At 43.7% G+C, this 6,497-nt stretch overlaps 1 pseudogene; it reads left to right on the top strand.

Moving 5' to 3' along the window:
• Window positions 1–5,010: 5,010 nt before the first annotated feature.
• LOC100958969 lies at window positions 5,011–5,904 on the top strand (annotated as a pseudogene).
• Window positions 5,905–6,497: the final 593 nt, after the last annotated feature.

Below are 6,497 nucleotides of genomic sequence, written 5' to 3'. Positions count from 1 at the left end.
GATGCTGGTGGGGAGGCTGGTGGGGATGCTGATGGGAGGCTGGTAGAGACACTGGTGGGGAGGCTGGTGGGAAGCATGCCCAGGCTTCCAGGGGATGCAGCATGTGGAGCAGGAGGCGTGTGGCCTGCAGAAGGCTCACTCAGCCACTCACACCGTCTGGGGCCAGGAGCTGCAGGCTGTGCATTCCATCGACAGGCTCTGCTCCACCAGCCTGTGCCTGGTCTCATCCCACCAAGGAGACTTGGGGCTCCTCTCTTTTTCTGAGAGAAGGTATGTGGTGAAGTCGTGTTCTTCCGTGGCTGCTTTTGGAGTGTGTGGAGCAGCAGCAGTGAGTGCGAGATTCTCCTGGTTCCAGGGAGGGAAGGTTCAAGTGCTGAGAAATCTGACACAAACACTTGGCTTTTGTTTCTGGGCACAGCCCTTCTTTTCTACCCATTGGGCTTTGGTGACAGTGTGGTCTGGCTCCACAGGTGTCAAAAGTTTGAATTTATGCAAAGACTTTCAGTTCTCAGGTACCAAGGGCCTCAATAAGCTTCTTCTCATTTGTATCCAAGAACTTATTAAATTTCACGTTGCCAAATGGGTATTGGGTGATGGCAGAAATAAAGATGTATCAGACAGTTGTTTCTTTATTATTTTTGTTTGGGATTTATTTTACTTTAGAACACTGTTACCTAAAACAAAGTTCTTTTAAACTTCAGTCTTATAACATGTTCTTTGAAAAAGGTGTTTCATTTTCAGAAAAGTTTGGCAAAAGCTGCATTTCCTATACCTCTTTTGAACATCAACTCACAATTTACATTAAAGGCTCTGAGACGGCCTGCATTAAACAACCACATGGACAGGGTCTCCCCAAGTCGTCAGTGCACGAGATCCTGGGCTCTTGTTTAGCGTATTTTGTCATTTTTTTCTACGTGGTTTTGAACATCCAGGGGACAGGCTTCTGTGAGGTCTGTTCTAACAGGCACAGACCATGCAAACCTCCCCAAGTCTCACTGCAAGATGGTTTGGGGAGTGGACCATAGGGCTTTTCCTGGCCCTGGAGAGAGGATCTTATTCTGTTTTGCATTGATCTTCCTTTTCCATTTTTACCCTGCTTCTAATTAATTTTTCTTATTACTATTCATCTTGTTTCTTGATATTTTGCCTCAGATGAAAGTAGGTAATTAGTTCTTTTTTTTATTGAATGGTAACTATGTACATTAATGCATTTCTGGGGTACAGTATGGTGTTTTCACATACAATTTGAAACATTTCATCAAACTGGTGAACATAGCCTTCATGCCATTTACCTAGTTATTGTGCCAAAACATTCATATTCTACTCTTAGAAAGGTTCACTTGTAAGATAAACCTTGTAAGATAAACCACAGAAGTGATCCCTCCACCCATTCCTCCCTCCCGTCTCCCTCCCCCCTCCCCTCTTCCTCCCTCTTTCCCGTATTAGGTAATTAGTTCTTTATCTTCTTTTTAAAAGTATTTCATCTGGTTTTTAGCTCAGGGTAATTAGCTAATTATGGTATCTTGAGTTTCCTCCTTTGAAATAAATCTATGGTAAATCCTGCCAGATCCCCACTGCTTTGGGCTAAAGTGAGAAGCTCTGTATTCCTAATTATTTCTCCTCACTTTAGATTCATAACATTTGTGATACAAGTGGGCAGAGGAATTATGTGGCTAACAAAGTAAGACACAGACATGATAACTTCAGGTTATTTCTACTTGTCAGGAGATTGCTTTACCTGGGCCAATTATTTGGCCTCTCTGAGGTTCAGTTTTCTCATCTGTGAAATGGGGGGTATAACAGCATCTACCTCACAAAATTGTAGTGAGAAAGAAATGTGGTAATCAATGTCCAACATTTAGAAAAATTACTGGCACAGAGCTTTAATAATAATAAGAATGATAATAATCATATTGGGCATGATAGCTCATGTTGTAGTCCCAGCTACTCAGGAGGAGGATGTCTTGAGGCCAGGAATTTGGGGTTGCTGTGAGCTATGATGGTGCCACTGCACTCTAACCTGGGTTACAGAGTAACCATCTCTAAAATAATAATACTAATTACAAAGTAATTTTACTCCTAAAATACACTTAAGTGAGTTTTTCTAAATTAACACTGATTAATTATTTTATCTCAGGCTTTACTCAATAAAACCAATAATGATAAAGTTTGGAAAACAGAGTGTTATTTATTTACCAAGCCTTTCTGGCTCTTTTAACTTTATTTTGGAGATCAAAAATGCTTCTGTGGTGGACAGAAGCAGAGCATCCAAGGGGGGTCCAGAGGCCGGGGGCTTGGTTCTCAGTCCCCACTTCCTACTGACACGCTCCTGGGACAGTCCTCAGATGATCAGTGCTGACGTGTACAAAGGGCCAGTGTGTGCCGGGCACAGTTCAAAGCACTTTTCCTGCCATCACCATTGGGACGCAGGATGCAGAGGTACCAAGAGGCTACAGGCCCTCCATCACTACTGGGTCTCAATGTCATTCATGAAGTTCTAACACCTCTGCACGCTCTACCCACTGGGGTCATCAGAAGCTCAGGTGGGAGCATGTGTATAAAAAGCATGTTGGAAACGGTCCCATTCTGGAGGATGAAAGCAGGAGGCCTTTAAGCCCTCACTTTAGCTTCCAGTTGATGTGTGATCCTCTCGCATTGGGAGGAACTGACAAGAAGCATTGTTGAGTGATATTCCACTCCCACCCTCCACCTCCATGCTCCACCATCGAGACCTGACTGGTAGGATGGGAGGAGACCCGGAGAGCCCCCAAACATGTCATTTAGGGAGCCACTTGCGTGCCTTTAGCTTTGGCTTTGGGTTTTGTACTGGGTCCCCACTGGCCAATGTGGGTGGTTAGAACTGGAAGGGAATGTCTCCATCCTCTGATCTGGAGATGCTGAAGTGTCAGTGAGCAGAGCCCCAGGGGTACCAGGTGGCATCTCTGGTGCCATGCAAGGGGGGCCTGGAATGCCTCCTGCCCCGTCCAACCAGCTAAGACCTAGTTTGTCTCAAGATATCAGAGTCCACACACCCTTCATTTGAAAAAGGAATTACTGACTCTTAAAAATATTAAACCCAAACCCCCCATATCCCTGTATTCCTACCAGATCTTGTCAGGCTTCTGTTCTTCACATTTACACCTGGTCAAATCAATCTGTCACTGCCAAGTTGGTCTCTCTTTTGCCACCACGTGTCCCTGAAGGAGAAAAAGTTTATCTTTTTTTGTGCCCCCCCCAGATGATCAACATATTAAGCGAACACTCTAGAATTTATGAATTTCCATTGACTGTCCTCTCTTATAAACGGTACCAGGATTCTCTTGTCACCAATGTGCCTTTTTAGAAACTATTTGCAGAGTTCTGGGTACGTGAAAATCACCATCTCAGAAAATTCTTTGAGTGTGAATTTGATTTTCAATACATCAAAAAAACAATTTAGTACTTGGAAGATAGCTTCTCTGACATGAACGATGGGTACTTTTAAAACATGGGTTACTTGAGAGGGTGGTAAGTCATTGGGAAGGGACGCTGAGATGAGAACGTGGCTCTCTAACAGGGCAACGTGAGAACGTGGCTCCCTAACAGGGCAGCGTGAGAACGTGGCTCTCTAACAGGGCAGCGCAGCATCATGGACGCTTAAATGCTGCCTTGCTTGTTTAAAAAAATCAGTTCTGTTACTTCAGAATTTTCCTTTCTACTGTCTTCCCAATCACACAAGCTACATGATGTCTAACTGGGCATATTGGGCAGTTCTACAAAAGTACAGGCTGTCCTCAGATCTGGGTTGAAAGCAAGACTTAAACTTCATCTCTCCAAGTGCTGGTGAGCTGGGTCTGACACGGCCCCACCTGTGTGGGGAACACTAGAAACAGACAGAGCTCCCGCATTTTTAAAGTTGAACTTTTCACTCTCTTCTCTGGAAGAAATATGGAAAGGGCCAACGGAAAGTGCCTTTTTTTTGTTTGTCTGCAGAAAAATTACCTTTAGGTTTCCTTTTCCCAATATTGCCACCTGTTAAACTATCTTTTTTTTTTTTGAAACAAAGTCTTGCTTTCTCTCCCCCTGGTAGAGTGCTGTGGTGTCAGAGATCACAGCAACTTCAAATTCTTTGGGCTCAAGTGATCCTCTTGCTTCAGCCTCCCAAGTAGCTGGGAGTACAGGCACCCACCACAATGTCCGGCTGTTTTTAGAGATGGGATCTCACTCTTGCTTAGGCTGGTCTTGAACGCCTGAGCTCAGGCACCCCCAGCCTCGGCCTCTCAGAGTGCAGGGTGTTATAGGTGTGAGCTACCGTACGTGGCCTCTGTTAAACAATCTTTAAAGTGATCAGATTTCCTACCAAGCCTGCTGCACTTTCAGTCTAAAAGCAAAATTCTGAAGTATGTATTAAATATGGGCTGGGTGGTGGCTCTCGCCTGCAATCCAGCTCTCTGGGAGGCTGAATTCTGAAGTATGTATTGAATATGAGCCGAGTGTGGTGGCTCACACTCTGCTATCCAGCTCTCTGGGAGGCTGAGGCAGGTGGATTGCTTGAGCTCAGGAGTTTGAGACCAGTCTGAGCAAGAGTGAGACTACGTCTCTACCAAAAACAGAAAAACTAGCCAAGTGTTCTGGTGCATGCCTATAGTCCCAGCTGCTTGGGAGGCCGAGGCAAGAGGGTCTCTTGAGCCCAAGAATTTGAGGTTGCTGTGAGCTATGATGATGCCACAGCACTCTATCCAGGGTGGCAAAGTGAGACTCTGTCTCAAAAAAAGAAAAAAGTATTGAAAATGATAAATGGTCCTGTTATTATCGTGTGGATGCTTGATATATTCTGGCACTGTGCTAAAAGTTAAAATCACTCACTAATTTTAAAATTAGTTGCTTTTTGCCTGAGCCTGCGACTGAGTGGGAGTGAAGTGGAGCGGCTGTTGTTGCCAACTCTTTACCTCTCCACGGTCCAGTCAGCAGGTTGATTATGCCGGCCGAGACCTGTCTCTTAATTTAGTTTTGGGGGAGCGCCTGGCAGACATGAATGATGTAGAGGAGAACAACTTTGAGGGCAGAGAGTCTCGCTCTCAGTCAAAATCTCCAACGAGAACTCCTGCTCATGTAAAATCAGAGAGCAGGTCAGGATCTCACAGTCCATCAAGGGTTTCAAAACACTCTGAATCCCATTCTCAATCAAGATCAAAATCCAGTCAAGGTCAAGGAGGCATTCTCATAGACGTTACACTCGATCCAGATCCCACTCTCACTCTCACAGGAGACGATCTCGGAGTAGGTGATATACACCAGAATACTGGCGGTGAAGGAGCCGAAGTCATTCTCCAATGTCTAACCGAGAAGACATACAGGCAGCAGGGCAAATCCCAATCCAAACACAGGTCTGGGCGTGTTTGGCCTCAGTTTGTATACAACAGAGGGAGATCTTGGTGAAGGGTTTTCTCGATATGGACCCTTAAGTGGTGTCAATGTGGTTTATGATCAGCGAACTGCACGATCTTGAGGATTTGCTTTTGTGTATTTTGAGAGAATAGATGATTCAAAAGAGGCTATGGAAAGGGCAAATGGAATGGAGCTGGATGGCAGAAGAATTTGTGTGGATTATTCTATCACCAAGAGAGCGCACACACCCACACCTGGCATCTACATGGGCAGACCAACTCATAGTGGTGGCGGCAGCAGCAGCGGAGGTGGTGGCGGTGGTGGCAGACGTCAAGATTCTTACTACCACAGAGGATATGATTGTGGGTATGACAGATATGAAGACTATGATTACCGGTACAGAAGAAGATCACCTTCTCCTTACTATAGTCCATACAGTTCACGATCAAGATCTTGTTCCTACAGTCCAAGGTGTTGTTGATAACAGAATGGTTGCAGTTAAGGACATTTTTTCTTTGTATTTTCTTTTTTCTGTCTTTTTTTGTTGTAATTCTGGATTTCCCTGCACTTCGATACTTTCTGTTCCTTAAAAAGAGGCCTTAAAATAATCTGTGGTTTACTTAGCATCTACACGTTCAGTTGTGTTGCTGTTTTCCACTCTTTTTATTATACTCTGAAAGATGTAATTGTTGTCATTTTGAGTAGTTAAACATCTTGAGTAAAAGAGGAATCCCAGTGTTATGCTTTGTAAATGATTTTTCTTTGCTTTTACGAAGTTAACTCCTAGCTAATCAAATGAGGAAAGAAATGATCTTTTAAAAGCTTCTTTTGTGTTAGATATTGTGTTAGAGATCTACATTTATGACGAACTCCTTTTCTTTTTAACTTTCTTTTGGGGAAGTTGGTAACACACAAATTAGTCCAGTCATATCAGGTTTGTCTGGGGTGGTGTGGAACAAATAGTTGAGTTTAGAAAGTTTGAAGGTATAGAAGAAAACGCTTGGACATTTCTTTGGAAGAACGGAGTTTTGAACCTTAAATTAAGTCATTTTTCAGAGATGAAAAGCTTGTGGACTTCTGCATAAAACATGTATTTGAAACATATCTGTTATATCTTAAAAACTTAAAAG

Source organism: Otolemur garnettii, unplaced genomic scaffold (assembly GCF_000181295.1).
Source record: "Otolemur garnettii isolate 467f Iridium unplaced genomic scaffold, OtoGar3 scaffold00180, whole genome shotgun sequence".
NCBI classification, from domain to species: domain Eukaryota; kingdom Metazoa; phylum Chordata; class Mammalia; order Primates; family Galagidae; genus Otolemur; species Otolemur garnettii.
This window is presented reverse-complemented; position numbering and strand designations above follow the sequence as displayed.